This window comes from Mus caroli, unplaced genomic scaffold, assembly GCF_978045245.1.
Source record: "Mus caroli unplaced genomic scaffold, Mus_caroli_1 scaffold_1, whole genome shotgun sequence".
NCBI lineage: Eukaryota > Metazoa > Chordata > Mammalia > Rodentia > Muridae > Mus > Mus caroli.
This window is the reverse complement of record NW_028227256.1, coordinates 5,831,542-5,847,388: the sequence shown is the minus strand read 5'-3', so window position 1 is coordinate 5,847,388 and position 15,847 is coordinate 5,831,542. Positions and strand designations below refer to the sequence as shown.

The 15,847-nt window shown below is 39.1% G+C and overlaps 1 protein-coding gene across 15 annotated transcripts in view; it reads left to right on the top strand.

Moving 5' to 3' along the window:
• Sntg1 (syntrophin gamma 1) overlaps positions 1 to 15,847 on the top strand; it is an 878,005-nt gene that overhangs the window by 319,071 nt on the left and 543,087 nt on the right. For 5 of the 15 annotated variants that reach the window (XM_085835546.1, XM_085835535.1, XM_085835540.1 and 2 more), the window contains one exon: positions 7,345 to 7,388. The exons of the other annotated variants lie outside the window; for them this stretch is intronic. The gene's annotated coding sequence lies outside the window, so the exon portion shown is untranslated. The remainder of the gene's footprint in view (positions 1 to 7,344; positions 7,389 to 15,847) is intronic. 15 annotated transcript variants of the gene reach the window in all.

Here is a 15,847-nt window from a genome sequence, read left to right as displayed (position 1 = left end):
TGATGTTAGCCAGTCTGATAAGTGTAAAATGGAATCTGAGAGTCATTTTGATTTGCATTTCCCCGAGGCTAAGAATGTTAAACATTCCTTTTAGCATTTTTCAACCATTTGAATTTCCTCTATTGATAATTTTCTATTTATATCTGTACCATATTTTTAATTGGATTACTTTGGGTTTTAATATCAAATTATTGTCTTGTTTATTTATTTTAGATATTAGTCCTATATTGCATGTGGACCTGGGGTTGAGTCTGAGGCAATTGGGACTGAAGGACAGAAGGGGAGGCAAATACCCAGTCAGCCCATTTGTTTCTCTGACAGGACTGGCCTTTGGGTTAACATTGCTGGAGTTGCAGGCTGGGATAGATCAAGGAGTTGGTAAGGGAGGTTAGATCTGTGGGATCTACAGGAGATGGGAGCAGGGCATGGGGGTGGAAAGACTGCAGCACATAAGGGATTATGTCCGGATGAACAAAGAGAGAGTGGAAATCTGTAGTTAGTTTACCTAGTTTCCTGGCAGAGTCAAAGATAAATATTCATAAAGTAAATAACAGGATGTACATAGAAACCTCTAGTGACTACATATTTGGGAACACTTCTAGCACTGAAACAAGAAGCCGGTATCTAACTGACAAAAGGTACTGAGTCACCTGTAACTCTTGACAAAGATGTTTATGTGAGCTCTATGTCTGGGGTTGGGGCTGGAATGTAATGTGATCAATTTAAATGAAAGGTATCTAAAACACAGAAAACCCATGGTACCATAGAAATTTAATAGTTATAAACATCTTTGTTTAACTTATTAAGTTAAAACTAAATTTAATTTGTTTATTAAGATTTAAGGTATTATACCTAGTACCTTGAGGGATTATTTTTGTGTGTTTTGTTGTTAGAAAACATGTTTACTTTTGTTAGTGCTGACCATATGAACACAAATATGAAATGTTTCAAGAATTTGCATGTCTTCCTTTTCTCTATATTAGTCCAATTTTAATATACATGCTTCCAAAACAATCACTCAATTATAACTTTTTTTAAAAAGTGTGAATTTGCTGCATGGGTCATGCCTTCCTTTAGGATATACTGAGCTATGAGAACATAGGATGCAAGAGTGAAACACTAGGATTCTGTCATACATGGGAGTCCCTTGGTTTGAAGGAAACAGCCTCATTTCCAGTATCTAAACAATTACTTGTTATCCCAGTCATTGACTCATAGAAATGAGCACAAATAATTCCTTATTCAGGGTCTCTTAAGTCATCTAGCATGCCTTGCCACCCAGAGCTTGGGCTCTTTCTCAAAGCTTATTTGACAACTGAATGCAGCTCTTTACTTTCGTAAGGACCAGACCTGTTTTTTTTTTTTTTTTTTTTTTTTTTCCTGTGTGATGAAAAAGGTTTCTCTGAGTTTCCAGTCCCCATCATTTACAATTAATGGGTATGTGGTCAAGTCTAGAAAATTTGCTTGTCTCCCAAGCTAGTAGTAGAGCATATATCCTCCTACTATTGGAGGACTAACCTCTGACTACCCAGGATTATGTCCTATAAAGTGGTAGTTGCAAAAATTAATGATTCCAACTTTACCATTTTGTTCCAAATAATGTGTAGTTCTCTACTCTTCTGTATGAACTTAGTTCCTAGTCCAAATAAAATGGAGATAGCTGAGTCTTGAGATAGATCTCTCCCAAATTTCTAAGAAGCCACCATATTGATTTTGAAAGTGGCCATACTAGTTTGCACTCCTACCAGAAAAGGAGTGTTCCTCCTTGCTTCATACCCTCACCAGCATGAGCTGTTACTCATGTTTCTGATCTTAGCTATTCTCATAGGTGTTAAATGAAATCTCAGACATTTAGATTTGTACTTCCCTAATGGGTGAGGATGTTGAATATTGTTTCTTAAGCATGGTGTCCAACCAATGACTGGTCCAACTTGAGAGTCATACCATGAAGGGGAGACCATTCTCTCATCACCAGAAAAAGTCAATAAAATGATTCCTAATGATACTCCGCTATACTTGTAGACTGGAGCCTAACATAATCATTATTAGAGAGGCTTTATCTAGAAACTGATAGGAGCTGATGCAGAGAACCACAGATAAACATTAGGAAAAGCTCAGGGAATCCTTTAGAAGAGGGTGAGATAGGGTTGTAGGAGCTAGATAAGTTAAGGACATCATAAAAAAAAATGGACCACAGAATCAACTAACCAGGGCTCATAGAGGCTCACAGAGACTGAAACAACAATCAAGGGGCTTGTATGGGACTTACCCAGGTCCTCTGTTTATATGCTATGGTTGAGAAGCTTAGACTTTTTATGGGAATTCTAACAGTGGAAGCTGGAAATGTCTCCAACTGTTTTGTATGCTTTGGGGACCCTTTTCCCCCTACTGACCAGTCTTAATATGGGGGGATATGCCTGGTGTTATAACTTGATATGCCATGTTTCACTGATATCCTTGAGAGGCCTGCCCTGTTTTGAAGGAAAAGGAGGAGCAGTTTATCTGGGGTAGAGGGACTGGGAAGAGAAGCGGGAGGGCACTGTGATGTATGTATGAGATGACTTTTTTTATTACATAGTTTTTTTTATCCACATTTTTTATTAGGTATTTTCTTCATTTACATTTCAAATACTATCCCAAAAGTCCCCTATACACTACCCTGCCCTGCTCCCCTACCCACTCACTCCCACTTCTTGGCCCTGGCATTCCCCTATAGTGGGGCATATGAAGTTTGCTAGACCAAGGGGCCTCTCTTCCCAATGATGGCTGACTAGGCCATCTTCTGCTACATATGCAGCTACTACATGAGTTCTGGGGTACAGATTAGTTCATTGTTGTTCCACCTATAAGGTTGCAGACTCCTTCAGCTCTTGTGTAGTTTCTCTAGCACCTATATTGGGGGCCCTGTGTTCCATCCTATAGATGACTATGAGCATCCACTTCTGTATTTGTCAGGCACTTTTTTCTGTTTATATCTGTACCTCACAGGAGACAGCTATCTTGCTGGCATATGCAATAGTGTCTGCATTTGGTGGTTGATTATGGGATGGACCCTCGGGTGGGGCAGTCTTTGGATAGTCCATCCTTTAGTCTTAGCTCCAAACTTTGTCACTGCAACTCCTTCCATGGATATTTTATTCCATATTCTATGGAGGAATGAAGTATCCATGCATTGGTCTTCCTTTTTGATTTTCTTGTGTTTTGGAAGTTGTATCTTGGGAATTCTAGGTTTCTGGGCTAATATCCACTTATCAGTGAGTGCATGTCAAGTGACTTCTTTTGTGACTGGGTTACCTCACTCAGGATGATATCCCCCAGATACATCCATTTGCCCAAGAATTTCATAAATTTATTGTTTTTAATAGCTGAGTAGTACTTCATTGTGTAAATATACCACATTTTCTGTATCCATTCCTCTGTTGAGGCACATATGGGTACTTTCCAGCTTCTGGGTATTATAAATAGGGCTGCTATGAACATAAGGGAGCATGTGTCCTTATTACCACTTGGAACATTTTCTGGGGATATGCCCAGGAGAGGTATTGATGGATCTAGCGGTAGTACTATGACCAGTTTTCTGTGGAACCGCCAAACTGATTTCCAGAGTGGTTGAACCACCTTGCAATCCCACTAGCAATGGAGGAGTGTTCCTCTTTCTCCACATTCTCACCAGCATCTTCGGTCACATGAATTTTTGATCCTAGCCATTCTGACTGATGTGAGGTGGATTCTCAGGGTTGCTTTGATTTGCATTTCCTTGAAGATTAAGGAAGTTGAACATTTTTTCAAGTGTTTCTCATCCCTTTGGTATTCTTCACTTGAGAATTCTTTGTTTAGCTCTGTACCCCATTTTAAATGGGGTTATTTGAATTTCTGGAGTTCAGCTTCTTGAGCTCTTTGTATATATTAGATATTAGTCCCCTATCAGATTTGGGATTGGTAAAAACTCTTTCCCAATCTGTTGGTGGTCTTTTGCTTATTGACAGAATCTTTTGCCCTACAGAAGGTTTACAATTTTATGAGGTCTCATTTGTTGACTCTCGATTTTATAGCACAGGTCACTGCTGTTCTGTTTAGGAATTTTTCCCCTGTGCTCATATCTTCGAGGCTTTCCCCCCACTTTCTCCTATATTAAATTCAGTGGCTCTGGTTTTATGTGGAGGCTTTGATCCACTTAGACTTGAGCTTTGTACAAGGAGATAAGAATGGTTCAATTCGCATTCTTCTACATGATAACTGCCAGTTGTGACAGTACCATTTGTTTAAAATGCTGTCTTTTTTTCCACTGGATGCTTTCAGCTCCCTTGTCAAAGATCAAGTGACCATAGGTGTGTGGGTTCATTTCTGGATCTTCAATTCTATTCTGTTGATCTACCTGTCTGTCATTGTACCACTACTGTACTGGCTATTTTTGTGTCAACTTGACACAGCTGGAGTTATCACAGAGAAAGGAGCTTCAGTTGAGGAAATGCCTCCATGAGATCCAACTGTAAGGCATTTTCTCAATTAGTGATCAAGGGGGAAAGGCCCCTTGTGGGTGGTGCCATCTCTGGACTGGTAGTCTTGGGTTCTATAAGAAAGCAGGCTGATCAAGCCAGGGGAGGCAAGCCAGTAAAGAACATCCCTCCATGGCCTCTGCATCAGCTCCTGCTTTCTGACCTGCTTGAGTTCCAGTCCTGACTTCCTTTGGTGATGAATAGCAGTATGAAAGTGTAAGCCGAATAAACCCTTTCCTCCCCAACTTGCTTCTTGGTCATGATGTTTGTGCAGGAATAGAAACCCTGATTAAAACAACTACCATGCTTTTTTTTTTTTTTTTTTTTTTAAATCGGAATTGCTCTGTAGTACAGCTTGAGGTCAAGCATGGTGATTCCCCCAGAGGTTCTCTTATTGTTGAGAATAGTTTTTGCTATCCTAGGTTTTTTGTTATTCCAGATGAATTTGCAAATTGCCCTTTGTAATTCAGTGAAGAATTGAGTTGAAATTTTGATGGCGATTGCATTGAATCTGTAGATTGCTTTTGGCAAGATAGCCATTTTTACTATATTAATCCTGCCAATCCATAAGCATGGGAGATCTTTCCATCTTCTGAGATCTTCTTTGATTTCTTTCTTTAGAGACTTGAAGTTCTTATCATACAGTTCTCTTTCTTTGTTAGATCTTTGTATAGTTTAGGTATTAGAGTTATTGTGGCTTCATAGAATGAGTTGGGTAGAGTACCTTCTGTTTCTATTTTGTGGAATAGTTTGAGTAAATTTGGAAATAGGTCTTATTTGAAGGTCTGATAGAACTCTGCAGTAAACCCATCTAGTCCTGGTTTTTTGTTCGTTTGTTTGTTTTGTTTGGTTTTTTTTGGGGGGGGTGGGAGAATATTAATGATTGCTTCTATTTTGTTAGGGGATATAAGACTGTTTAGGTCATTAATCTGATCCAGATTTAACTTTGGTCCCTGTTATCTGTCTAGGAAGTTGTCCATATAATCCAGGTTTTCCAGTTTTGTTGAGTATAGCCTTTTGTAGTAGGATCTGATGATGTTTTGGATTTCCTCAGGTTCTGTTGTTATGTCTCCTTTTTCATTTCTGATTTTGTTAATTGGGATACTGTCCCTGTACCCTCTAGTTAGTGTGGCTAAGGGTTTCTCTATCTTGTTGATTTTCTCAAAGAACCAGCTCCTGGTTTGGTTGATTCTTTGAATAGTTCTTTTTGTTTCCACTTGGTTGATTTCAGCACTAAATTTGATTATTTCCTGACATCTATTCCTCTTGAGTGAATTTTCTTCCTTTCATTCTAAAGCTTCTAGGTGTGCTGTCAGGCTGCTAGTGTATGCTCTCTCTAGTTTCTTTTTGGAGGTACTCAGAGCTATGAGTTTTCCTCTTAGCACTGCTTTCATTGTGTCAAATAAATTTGTGTATGTTGTGGCTTCATTTTCATTAAACTCTAAAAAGTCTTTAATCTCTTTCTTTATTTTTTCCTTGACCAAGGAATCATTGAGTAGAGTGTTGTTCACTTTCAACATGAATGTTGGCTTTCTATTATTTATAATGTTATTAAATATCAGCCTGTTTCCGTGGTGATCAGATAGGATGCATGGGATGATTTCAATATTTTTGTATCTGTGGAGGCCTGTTTTGTGACCAATTATATGTTCAATTTTGGAGGAGGTATGATGTGGTACTGAGAAGAAGGTATATCCTTTTGTTTTAGGATAAAATATTTTGTAGGTATCTATTAAACCCATTTGTTTCATAACTTCTATAAGTGTCCATGTGTCTCTCTTTATTTTCTGTTTCTGTCCATTGGTGAGATTGGGGTGTTGTATCTCCCACCATTATTGTGTGAGGTTCAATGTGTGCTTTGAGCTTTACTAAAGTTTCTTTAATGAATGGGGCTGCTTTTGTATTTGGAGCATAGATATTCAGAATTAAGAGTTCATCTTGGTAGATTTTACTGTTGATGAGTATGAAGTGCCCCTCCTTGTCTTTTTTGAAAACTTTGGATTGGAAATCAATTTTATTGTATATTAGAATGGCTACTTCAGCTTGTTTCTTTGGACCATTTGCTTGGAAAATTGTTTTCTAGCCTTTCACTCTGAGGTAGTTTCTGTGTTTTTCCCCGGGATGGGTTTCCTGCAAGCAGCAAAATGTTGGGTCCTGTTTCTGAAGCCAGTCTGTTATTCTATGTCTTTTTATTGGGGAATTGAGTCCATTGATATTAAGAGATATTAAGGAAAAGTAATTGTTGCTTCCTATTATTTTTGTTGCTAGAGTTGGCATTCTGTTCTTGTGGCTGTCTTAGGTTTGTTAAAGGATTACTTTCTTGCTTTTTCTAGGGTGTAATTTCCATCTTTGTATTGTTTTTTGTTTTTTTTTTTCCTTTGAAGGGCTGGATTCATGGAAAGATATTGTGTGAATTTGATTTTGTCATTGGATACTTTGGTTTCTCCATCTATGGTAATTGAAAGTTTGACTGGGTATAGTAGCCTGGGCTGGCATTTGTGTTCTCTTAGTGTCTGTATAGCATCTGTCCAGGATCTTCTGGGTTTCATAGTCTCTGGTGAGAAGTCTGATGTAATTCTAATAGGCCTGACTTTAAATGTTACTTGACTTTTTCCCTTACTGCTTTTAATATTTTGTCTTATTTAGTACATTTGTTGTTATGACTATTATGTGTCAGGAGGAATTTCTTTTCTGGTTCAGTCTATTTGGAGTTCTGTAGTCTTCTTGTATGTTCATTGGCATCTCTTTTTTTTAGGTATGGAAAGTTTTCTTCTATAATTTTGTTGAATATATTTGCTGGTCCTTTAAGTTGAAAATCTTCATTCTCATCTACTCCTATTATCCATAGGTTTGGTCTTCTCATTGTGTCCTGGATTTCCTGGATGTTTTGAGGTAGGATCTTTTTGCATTTTCCATTTTCTTTGATTGTTGTGTACATGTTTCCTATGAAATTCTGGACCTGAGATTCTCTCTTCCATCTCTTTTATTCTGTTCCTGATGCTTGCCTCTGTGGTTCCTGATTTCTTTCCTGAGGTTTCTATCTCCAGAGTTGTCCCCCTTTGGGTTTTCTTCATTTTTTCTATTTCCATTTTTAGATCTTGTATGGTTTTGTTCAATTCCATTGCCTGTTTGTTTGTGCTTTCCTGTAATTCTTTAAGAAATTTTTGTGTTTCTTCTACCTGTTTAGCAGTGTTTGCCTGTATTCCTTGAGGGATTTTTGTGTTTCCTTTTTCAGGGCTTCTACTTGTTTAGCAGTATTCTCCTGTAATTTCTTGAGGAATTTTTGTGCTTCCTCTTTAAGGGCTTGTACCTGTTTAGCAGTGTTCTCTTTTATTTCTTTAAGTGAGTTATTAATGCCCTTCTTAAGATCTTCTACCACCATCATGAGATATGATTTTATATCCGTGTCTTGCTTTTCGGGTGTGTTGGGGCATCCAGGACTTGTTGTGGTGTGCATACTGGGATCTGATGATGCCTAGTGTTCTTGGTTTCTGTTATTAAATTCTTACGTTTGCCTTTCACCATCTGGAAATCTCTGGTGTTAATGTTCAAGCTGTCTTTGGTTGGAGCTTGATCCTCCTGTGATTCTCTGTCAGCACTCCTGGGAGTCCAACTCTCTCCTGAGTTCCAGTTGTCAGAGCAGGTGTCCAGCAGTCTGGAGCTCTGATCCACCTCCTGAGTTCTAGGGTCAGAACTCTCCCTGTAGGCAGACTCTCCTCTGGCAAAGAATATGCCCAGAGGTCTGGGTCTCAGCTCTGCCTCCTGGCTGAGGATGAAGGCCAGAAGGGACCCTGACCAAGAAGCTCTGTTGCTTCTATTGCCCATGTTCTCTCAGATGATCAGGAGGTCCCGGGTGTGCTAGGGATCCTGTGGTGTGGAGAGTCCTCTGGTTCCCTAGATACCTTCGGCCGGGTTCATGCAGAAGAGGCAGGGCTGGCCCCGACCTGAATGGATCCTAGCCTCTGGTCGGGGGGTTCCTTTGTCCTGTTCCTGACAGCACAAGACCCTCTGCAATTCTTTGGAGATGATATTGCATTCCACTCACCTGTGATCCTGAGGTCCTGCAGCATGGAGAGCACTCTGGAACCCTTAGTGGCCTCAGCTGGGCTCAGAAGGAAGATGGCGGGAGATATTTTCTTTATTTACATTTCAAATGTTTTCCCCTTTCCTAATTTCCCCTCCGAAAATCCCCTATCACTTTGTCCCTCCCCCTGCTCCCCAACCCACCCACTCCTGCTTCCTGACCCTGGCATTCTCCTATACTGGGGCATAGAACCTTCACAGGACCAAGGACCTCTCCTCCCATTGGTGACTGACTAGGCTATTCTCTGCTACCTATGCTGCTAGAGCCATGAGTCCCACGATGTATTTTCTTTGATTGGTGGTTTAGTTCCAGGGAACTCTGGGGGTACTGGTTAGTTCATATTGTTGTTCCTCCTATGGGGCTGCAAAGCCCTTCACCTACTTGGGTGCTTTCTTTTTAAAAATGGACCTCTTCCATATGTCAAATATTTGTGAAAGCCACAGTAGCAGTTCCCATGCCAGAAGAAAACCAATTCAAACTGATGCTAAACTACATTTTATTGTGATATAGACATCTCTCCTAATCATCATTTCATAAGGTACTAGAATTATGAAAAACTATAATTAATCTCAGAAGAACACAAAAATGTAAATGGGAATATTAAAAGTTAAGTGGCAAATGCAGAAACACAGTTTTAGCATCTGAAATGAGAAAGCTGTTGCCAAACCTTGAATTGTATTACTTTGTGGGTTCAACCTCCTCCTCTTTCATAAGACTGAGATAATAGCTGTGTTCCATAAAAGCATCATCAATGGTTGGCATTAAGTCAGTAAACAATTCCTCATAATGATATCTTTAATTATCACTGTAGATTTGAACTTGGATACTCATTCTCAAAGCCTCCCAATAGGATGGCAGTTTAGATGTAAATGCCTGTTACTGCGAAGGGGAAGTTTGTGAATGTTACAGTATATTATCTTGAATTTTTCTTAAACCTAATTGTGTTATGGAGAACCTATAATATTAAGCCTAATTAGGAATAATCTTGCTGCACAGAAATATTGTGACCAAAAGTAAGTTAGGGAGGAAAGAGTTAATTTTGCTTACACTTCAACATCAGTGTCCATCATTGAAGGAAGTTAGGACAGGAACTCAAAAAAAGCAGGAATCTGAAGTCAGGAGCTGATGCAGAGGTCATGGAGTGATGCTGGTTACTTGAGTGCTCAGCAAGTAATTATTCTTATACAATGAAGTATTAACAGCCCAAGGATGGGAGCATCTGCAATGGATTGGACCTTTCCCCATCAATCACTCATTAAGAATATTTTTACAATTGGTTACTTCATTCAGGATGATACCCTCCAGGTCCATCCATTTGCCTAGGAATTTCATAATTTCATTCTTTTTAATAGCTGAGTAGTACTCCATTGTGTAAATGTACCACATTTTCTGTATCTGTTCCTCTGTTGAGGGGCATCTGGGTTCTTTCCAGCTTCTGGCTATTATGAATAAGGCTGCTATGAACATAGTGGAGCATGTGTCCTTCTTACCAGTTGGAACATCTTCTGGATATATGCCCAGGAGAGGTATTGCAGATCCTCTGGTAGTACTATGTCCAATTTTCTGAGGAACCGCCAGACTGATTTCCAGAGTGGTTGTACAAGCTTGCAATCCCACCAACAATGGAGGAGTGTTCCTCTTTCTCCACATCCTCACCAGCATCTGCTGTCACGTAACCCAATCACAAAAGAACTCACATGATATGTACTCACTGATAAGTAGATATTAGCCCAGAAACTTAGAATACCCAAGATACAAGATACAATTTGTAAAACACATGAAACTAAAAAAGAATGAAGACCAAAAAAGTGTGGACACTTTGCCCCTTCTTAGATTTGGGAGCAAAACACCCATGGAAGGAGTTACAGAGACAAAGTTTGGAGATGAGATGAAAGGATGGACCATCTAGAGAGTGCCACACCCGGGGATCCATTCCATAATCAGCCTCCAAACGCTGACACCATTGCATATGCCAGCAAGATTTTGCTGAAAGGACCCTGATATAGCTGTTTCTTGTGAGGGTATTCTGGTGTCTGGCAAACATAGAAGTGGATGCTCACAGTCAGCTCTTGGATGGAACACAGGGCCCCCAACGGAGGAGCAAGAGAAAGTACCCCAGCAGCTAAAGGGGTCTGCAACCCTATAGGTGGAACAACAATATTAACTAACCAGTACCCCGGAGCTCGTGTCTCTAGCTGCATATGTAGCAGAAGATGGTCTAGTTGGCCATCATTGGGAAGAGGTGCCCGTTGTTCTTGCAAACTTTATATGCCTTAGTACAAGGGAATGCCAGGGCCAAGAAGTGGGAGTAGGTGGGTAGGGGAGTGGGGGGGGGATATGGGGAACTTTGGGGATAGCATTTGAAATGTAAATGAAGAAAATACCTCATTAAAAAAAAGAATATTTTTACAGTCATATATTATGGAGACACTATCTTAATTGAAGTTCCTCCCTTTCCAATGATTCTAGCTTTTGTCACACTGACATAAAACTAGCTTACTAGACTTTTCCTGACTGAACCAGTTTGTTCAAAATCCAGCTACATTTAGTATAGCTTTTAGATGATTCACCAAAACATGAACTAGAGTCCCATTTGGCAGTAATTGAGCTGTCTTGAAGAAAAGAAGATGAATAATGTCTTTGGAAGGACACAGAAAAGCCATTCCCAATATGTGCTGTATCAGGGGAAAATGGGAGCTCTCATTTGTCTAGTGATGAGCAAGAATGAAAGATGCAAGTAGAAGCAGGTGGAAGATCAATGTCATCTGTGACCTCACACCAAGATAAATGTCACATTGTGAAGATGTCACACACTACTTATTAAAAAAAGATGGAACCTTAGGTCCGAAGCTGAATTGGCCCTTATGTTTACTTTTTAAAATATAACTTATTTTTTATTTTATGTGTACTGGTATTTTTCCCACATGTGTAAGGGAGCTGGATCCCCTGAAATAGAAGTTATAGAGAGTTGTAAGCTGCCATGTAGGTGCTGGGAATTGAACTGGAAGACCAACTAGTACTCTTAACCAGTGAGCCATCTTTCCAGGCCCTGTGTTTGTATTCTTACATCATGATATATTTGAATTCTTACTTTGTGGACTATAAAGAACTGCTGAGTGATATTAATGATTATTGGGATATTCACTGCTGCCTGTTGTATTTCAAGATGTGCTAATAGTGAAAAGTGTATTATGTGTGTTGAAGAGTATGATACTTGAGATACACAACTGGGAAAAGACCTGAATGCATGTCTGTCTGTATGTTATGGAAACCATAGTAGTTTGGAAGTGCATGCTTCAAGTTGTTTGTGGGTAGAGGGCCCAGCCAGAGTCATTTGGCCTCAGGTCATGTTGTCTTAGGGTTTACATTGCTGTGAAGAGACACCGTGACTAAGGTAACTCTTAGAAGGACAACACTTAATTGGGGCTGGCTTACAGGTTCAGAGAGGTTCAGTTCATCAAGGCAGGAGCATAGCAGCATCTAGGCAGCATCTTGCAGGAGGAGCTAAGAATCCTAGTTGTTAATTTGAAGGCTTCTAGGCATACACTAGCTTCCAGGTAGCTAGGAAGAGGGTCTTAAACCCCACACCTACAATGGCACAGTTCTTCTGCTAAGGCTACACCTCCTAATAATGCCACGTCCTAGGCCAAGCATGTTCAAATCTCAAAAATAATCAAATTGAGAATTGCATGAGATTAAAAGGTACTGGTTCTCAGGCTACTCTGCTTAGCTTGAGATACCAAGAAGCTTGCTTGATACCATGTATCTATTGGATATGGATATTACTAGGCCATGTAATCCACTAGTTATTTTGATGACATCTCTCTAAAGAGGATAGAAGTTGTCCTTTATTTATTTTAATCTACATTTTAATTTTCTGTGATGTTGTTTACCTGAAATCCATTGCATTTCAAGACACAACATGGAATTTTGAGAAATAAACATTGGGAGAATTTGAGATCTTATACCATAGTACTTGATCCCATTTGAGCAAAATCTATCTCTTCAATCTGAGCATTTGCATAGTAAACCAGCACAGTAGACATTCTAAATAATTTCTGTGGTCAGGCTTGCATTGGAGATAGGAAAGTGTGTGCTAAAGTAGCAGTTATTTTTAACTTTAACTTTGTATGACTCCAAATTAGAAGAACACTGATGCTGATGATTTTATTACAGTGTAATCTTATACCTTTTCTATTATATCATTGGCTATTTTAATCTCTTGCTGTACCTAGTGTATAAATTTAACTTTATACTTAATATATATAGGAAAAATGTTATGCCTTCAGTTTCACATATGGGCTGGTGTCCAGGCTCATATTCCAGTTGATGAGATGTTACAGCTGTGTTAAACAGGGAAAGGAAAGAAAGAGTTGATGGAGAGTTGGGAATATTCACTTGGTGGCGGTTCACATTTTCAAAGCATGTTCTTACAATTACAAAAAGCAGTTAATATTTTATTGTTTTGCACTCTTGTGGAATGGATTTCAAGTATTCTTCTTTCTTGTTCCATAGCATATATGCACATATTTAGGTTCTGCTCACATTTCTTCATATGCAACAGCAACATGGTTCCATTCTTGGATGGGGTGTAACTCCTGAACAGTAGTAGCTGCTTTGTGTGAATAGCTGTCCATGCTACCTGGCTTCCCTGTGCTCAATGCTCTTTTATACTTGACGAGATGGTCACTCGAACATCCATAGCATCTTCCTATTGCCAGAACAAGATTATTCTAAGTATCAAATATTTTAATTATCAGATTTTATGTTGGTGCTCTTCTTACCTGTGCTGCTGCAGGTATTTAAAACATATGTTTTCTTTGCTTTGTTATACCACTTGCTGTTTGTTTTCTGTGCATGAAAGAGCTGCTCACAGAATGAATCATCTCTTGATTCATTTGCCACTAGAATTGTTCGAGTTTCTGGTTCTTTCAGGGGTATTAATGATTCTTGAAGTCACTGGTTTTGTTGTTGTTTTGTTTGTTTTTGTCTCAAGACAGGGTTTTTCTGTGTAGCCCTGGCTGTCCTGGAACTCACTCTGTAGACTAGGGTGGCCTCAAACTCAGAGATTTTCCTCCTTCTGCCTCACAAGTGTTAAGACTAAAGGCATATGCCACCACTGCACAGATCTGTGCAGCTTTAATAATCTGTTGTAAATGGAGGCTATATAGCAGCTTTGTTGTTTTTACTTGACTAACCTTCCTACAGGGAATGCAGGCACAGATCCTGGAGATACTGAAGGTTATCAGGGACTAGAAGTAAATATGATGGCTTCAGTCATTTGTTTTATTTTATTTCCATAAAAGTTTAAATATAGAAACTTTAGTTTCTTTTTGTGACTTCAGGACTCCCTGTTATTAGACCCAAACAACATTGCAGAAAAATTAATGAATAGATGGTAACACATTTACAGTTATATTCTACAGATTTCAAAGATTTTTCTTTTGAAGTTGAAAAGACTGACTATATATACTGTTAAATGTGATTATTCTTTCTCTCCCAGAGTCTGCTTCAGGGGACTTTCTGAAAATTCATGGTATTTCTTCCCTCTTTGAATCAATGCAGGCTACTTGGTAACATACTAAATTCCTTTTTTTTTAATCAGGAAAAATTAACCAAGAAGAGGACTATCAGGTGAATTCCATTGACAATGTTTTGAAAAAAGAATGGTTTATATGAATTTCTTTCCATGTAGATTTATGATCAGACACTTTAAACAACATAGAAAAAGCAGCAAATATTTCTCACAAATGTTTTTCTTATAAATATTACATTGAATACTGGTTTAGGATTCAAAACTGAAGAGAAGAATTAACAAAACCCTGGAAGAAGCAACCACAATGGTGCACACATAGATCATTTTCCTGTGCATGGGGATCAGTCCATCATTCCTTCACTGCCTACCTCAAATGTCTGCCAATTTTGCAGTTTTATTGTAGTCTAGTGATAATGCACATGATATTGCTGTCATCATACAGCCTCACTGCAGCTAAGCCTTCTTCTTATCATCTTTTCTATCATTTATTGTGGATACCAAGGCCAGTGTGTAGTACATATTTCACCATTCTATGAGGATAACACACAGTAGCAGCTAGCACACTAGCTCTAACTTGGCTGAGATTATAGAAGTTCTGTTTGCTCAGAGCAGCTGATTCTCCACACAGAAGTTTAGGACCTTTGAGAGGATCACTGTATTTTGAAATCTTGTATTTTAATGAATGGCTGTTTTACTCTTTTTAGGGCTTTAGTTTCCTTTTCTGCCCCATCTGTGCAATGGAGGGAGGGGAAACTTCAGACTCAATATTAATCTCTAGAAACCTCCTCACATCCACACTGGTATTGTTTTACTGGTTTTCTTTTTTCATCATCCTATGCATTATAACCTGACTGCACTTTTCTCTTCCTCCATTCTTGCCAGTCCCTCCTTCATACCTCCCCTCTCCCAAAGATCCACTCCTCCTCTGTCTCCCTTTAGACAAAAGAGAGCATCCTAGGGATATCAACTGAATATGGCATAGCAAGTTACAATAAGACTAGACACAAACCCTCATATCAAGTATGGATGAGGCAACACAGTAGGAGACAAGTCTATGTAGTTATCCTGCCTAATGTGATGCAGAAAGCAAGCTTAAAACACACTCACTTGTCTTCATGGTTTCCTGTCCATTTCATGGACCTTAATTTTAATTTTAATTTTTTATTGTCCGTGAATTTCAGACATGTCAATAATGACTTTTGATCAAAGCCACCCCAAAACCTCCCCTCCAACTTTTGTCACTCCCACAATTTTACCTGCAGACTTCATGCATTATTTTCTTAAACCCACTGAATCTACTTAGTGCAGTTGTATGTATATACATGTATGGTCACATTAGGGTATGGATAAGGCCACATCTTTCAAGGGCTGCCTTACTGAAGAAAACTGACTCATCTCCCCTCAGCAACCATCAAATACCAGTATCTATAGAGCTAGGAGTTTGACTTATTGAACTCCTCCAATCATGCTGGGATTTTAGCTAGCCTGATCTGGTGCAGATATTGTGCATATAGTCAGAACCACTGTCAGTTTATGTGTGCATAAACTGTTATTTCGAAAAGTATTGCTTAGCTGTAGATGTTCACTACCTCTGGCTCTTTCTATCTTTCTTTTTCCTTTTCCTCAGTGATCCCTTGGGGCAGGAGATGTGCCATAAATTTTGTATTTTGAGCCCAGTCTCTAATTCAGTGCATGCAGACCAGTTGTCAGCCTCTCTGTTAATTGTTATCT